This window comes from Poecilia reticulata, chromosome 5 (assembly GCF_904066995.2).
Source record: "Poecilia reticulata chromosome 5, P_reticulata-male-v2, whole genome shotgun sequence".
Classification (NCBI taxonomy): domain Eukaryota; kingdom Metazoa; phylum Chordata; class Actinopteri; order Cyprinodontiformes; family Poeciliidae; genus Poecilia; species Poecilia reticulata.
This window is the reverse complement of record NC_088834.1, coordinates 118,263-122,500: the sequence shown is the minus strand read 5'-3', so window position 1 is coordinate 122,500 and position 4,238 is coordinate 118,263. Positions and strand designations below refer to the sequence as shown.

The window sequence follows — 4,238 nt, the reverse complement described above, 5'->3', positions numbered from 1 at the left end:
CAGATTTATTCAGATTATCTGGTTCAACTCCAGGTTTGGTGTCAGGAACCTGAATAATAATAAACTCTGTTGTTGTGAAGCAGCTCCTCTTCCTTTCTTCAGCCACACATCTTTTATTTTGAAAAGATTCCTGCAGCTAAAACGACGTTTCTTATTTGATTCATTTCTCTGCATCCTGATGCTCAGAATCATTTCATTCAACTTTTACTTTAAATTAAATACTTCAGTAAAAATATGAATCTGATTCTTTCACTCGTAGATTTTTGTCTGTTTATTTGTATTTTTACAGCGTTTGGGTCTTTTCTCCAGCTTCTGAATGAAACTCCAGAAAATCACATATTTTATGTTTTTGTGCTGATCTTTTTACCCAGAATGCACCAAAAGTGAACCGATGGCACCGGTCCAGCTGCTGATAATTTAAACTAGCTAGCAATGAGCTATTAGCAGCTAACTAGCCGTAGCCTCAACCACAGCTAAACTGAAATGTTTTACAGTGCACAGTCTTAAGTTAAAATGCATTTCTGCTGTTTGTCAGATTGAAACACCTGGATAAACATCATTTTAAGTTAAATGTTATTGGTTTGATAGAATATTCTAGAAAATCATAATCGACAGAAAAAGGCTTGAAAACAATTTGCATAAAATGTGATAAAAATATTGAAATGTTTCCACTATAATAATGAATCATAAGTAAAGATTCAGTGGTTCAGAACCGTTTTCATTCTGAAAACTTTGGCTGATAAAATCTGGTTTAATCTGCCAGATTAAGCCTCTCAGGCTGAAGGTTTCAGATTAAAACTATCATCTCTTTAGCTTTGATCCTTTTATACGACTGTTAGCACGAATAACACATGCTAACAGTCTGTTAGCACGAATAACAGACATGCTAACAGTCTGTTAGCACGAATAACACATGCTAACAGACTGTTAGCACGAATAACAGACATGCTAACAGTCTGTTAGCACGAATAACAGACATGCTAACAGTTTGTTAGCACGAATAACAGACATGCTAACAGACTGTTAGCACGAATAACAGACATGCTAACAGTCTGTTAGCACGAATAACACATGCTAACAGTCTGTTAGCACGAATAAAACATGCTAACAGACTGTTAGCACGAATAACACATGCTAACAGACTGTTAGCACGAATAACAGACATGCTAACAGACTGTTAGCACGAATAACACATGCTAACAGACTGTTAGCACGAATAACACATGCTAACAGACTGTTAGCACGAATAACACATGCTAACAGACTGTTAGCACGAATAACAGACATGCTAACAGTCTGTTAGCACGAATAACACATGCTAACAGACTGTTAGCACGAATAACACATGCTAACAGACTGTTAGCACGAATAACAGACATGCTAACAGACTGTTAGCACGAATAACACATGCTAACAGTCTGTTAGCACGAATAACACATGCTAACAGACTGTTAGCACGAATAACACATGCTAACAGACTGTTAGCACGAATAACAGACATGCTAACAGTCTGTTAGCACGAATAACAGACATGCTAACAGTTTGTTAGCACGAATAACAGACATGCTAACAGACTGTTAGCACGAATAACAGACATGCTAACAGTCTGTTAGCACGAATAACACATGCTAACAGTCTGTTAGCACGAATAACACATGCTAACAGACTGTTAGCACGAATAACACATGCTAACAGACTGTTAGCACGAATAACAGACATGCTAACAGATTGTTAGCACGAATAACACATGCTAACAGACTGTTAGCACAAATAACACATGCTAACAGACTGTTAGCACGAATAACACATGCTAACAGACTGTTAGCACGAATAACACATGCTAACAGACTGTTAGCACGAATAACACAAGCTAACAGACTGTTAGCACGAATAACACAAGCTAACAGACTGTTAGCACGAATAACAGACATGCTAACAGACTGTTAGCGTCTCCTGTAATGGATGAACTACAGCTAATCCATCCATCTCCTCCTGTTGGGGTCAGGAGGAGCTGCTGCCTGTCCAGGTGAGAGGTGGGGTCACCTGGACGGGTCACCTGGACGGGTCACCTGGACGGGTCGCCTGGACGGGTCGCCTGGACGGGTCACCTGGACAGGTCGCCTGGACGGGTCGCCTGGACGGGTCACCTGGACGGGTCGCAGGGCAACACAGACACACTAGGGAGAATTTCAGGGAAACCAGTTAACCTGACATGTTTCTGGACTGTGTGATGAAACCGGAGTACCTGGAGAAAACCCACCATGCAGGGAGAACATGGAGACTCCATGCAGAAAGACCGGGAATCGAACCCAGAACCTTCTGCTGCAAGGCAGCAGCTCTACCCACTGCACCACTGTGCAGCCCTGCAAACCGTAATCCAAGACTTTAATTTGATAAAGTGGAAGATTTTGACTGAGCGTTTCGTCTAAAAGGGTCCAGAGATGGAAACATTGAAATCTGAGCAGCCAGAAGGTTTCAGTCTGTTGTAATTTATTCTCTGGTTTCCTAGTCGTGACCCTGCTGACCTCTGAGAGCCTCTGGTTCCTCCGGAAGTCGAGCTGCTGCTGCAGCTCCTGTTGGGTTTCAGTGGAAATGTTCCTGTTGATTATAGAAACATGATCGAATGAACAAAATGTACCAACGAAACAAAATGAGGCCTTGAAACGTCATTAAGCATCAATAATGGCTTCATGTAATGAGCAGAAATGGACTGAAAAACGCTGAATTATCACCTTCTGGTCATTCGCACCGATGCCCAAACCAGAGGAAGTTCTGGCAACATCAGTTAAAGAGTTAGCTTCATGCTAATCCATGCTAATCCATGCTAATCCATGCTAATCCAGAGCGTAAACTCAACCTGAACATTTCTCATCCTGTATTTATTCATGAGGTCAATAAATGGTGAAACTCGTGTTTGTTCCCTTCAGAGGATCTATCAGCCTCGACCTTTGACCTTTGCCTTCCCTGGTTTGTAATCGAGGAACTGAAGCTGGACTGGCTGCTGACCGGCAGCTTCAGAAACGTCGTCTCTCCAGCTCTTGACCTTTCGTTTCCCTTCTGCTCCTCCAGGTGTTGAGCGACGGCCGGGTCCGGGCCGGGAGCCGCTCCTGCTCCGTTGCCATGGGAGACGAGCCCAGGGAGCCGCTCCTGCTCCGTTGCCATGGGAGACGAGCCCAGCCAAGTCCCAACGTGCGTCTGTTTGCTCAAGAGGAGCCAGGAGACCAGAACCGGTTTATTTCCTGCTGCTGCAGCCGAGAGACATTTGAGAAAAACGCTGAGGCAGCAGATCCAAACATTCAGTCTAAGACTTTTACACAAACATGACAGTGTTGAAGCTCAAAACGGAACAAAACGGAAAATAAAACGGAAAAGTGATTTTATTCACCCAGCAAACCTACAAGAAACTGTTTCATCAGACATGATATTAAAATGGAGCCGAGTTGGACCAACGACTGGATCCTGTTGGTTCTGACCCGACTGGATCCTGTTGGTTCTGACCCGACTCGCCTCAGATTCAGCATTTCCATCAGCAGGTTCCCCAACTTTTATACAACATGAAGGCTGCAGCCAGCAACACGTCGGGGAGGGGCGGAAAAGTTTTTTCTGTTTCTGAGGACAAGCTCCACCCACAGTGAGGACAAGCTCCACCCACCGAGGACAAGCTCCACCCACAGTGAGGACAAGCTCCACCCACCGAGGACAAGCTCCACCCACAGTGAGGACAAGCTCCACCCACAGTGAGGACAAGCTCCACCCACAGAGGACAAGCTCCACCCACAGATGACAAGCTCCACCCACAGAGGACAAGCTCCACCCACAGAGGACAAGCTCCACCCACAGAGGACAAGCTCCACCCACAGTGGACAAGCTCCACCCACAGAGGACAGACTCCACCCACACCTGGAGGAAACATGATCTTCCTGACTCGTTAGTCTTGGTTTTAATCGGCGGCTCATTTCGGCCCAGAACAGTTTAGCGTCTCAGGTTGTTATAAAAATGAAGAAAAATTAACATTTTTACAAAAAATACATTTCAAATAATTTTTTTTTTTCAGTGCCGAATGAGTAAATTGTTGTCATTGATCGTTTATTTGAGAAATAAAACATGGTTGCACCAACATTGACTGAGTGATTAGTATTGGAGTCAATAATCAGATTCATTTTGTTGGTTTCTGACATTAAAGGCTCCAAACTGACCAGGAACATTTTTGCTGCGTCTCAAACAAACAAACAAACAAA

General features: G+C 43.7%; 1 long non-coding RNA gene across 1 annotated transcript in view; it reads left to right on the top strand.

The window, feature by feature from the left end:
• The window catches only part of LOC145551591 (uncharacterized), a 21,533-nt gene extending 17,865 nt beyond the window's left edge, over positions 1 to 3,668 (top strand). The window contains exon 3 of the long non-coding RNA XR_014087458.1: positions 3,070 to 3,668. This is a non-coding gene — a long non-coding RNA (uncharacterized LOC145551591). The remainder of the gene's footprint in view (positions 1 to 3,069) is intronic.
• The last annotated feature ends 570 nt before the right edge of the window (positions 3,669 to 4,238 follow it).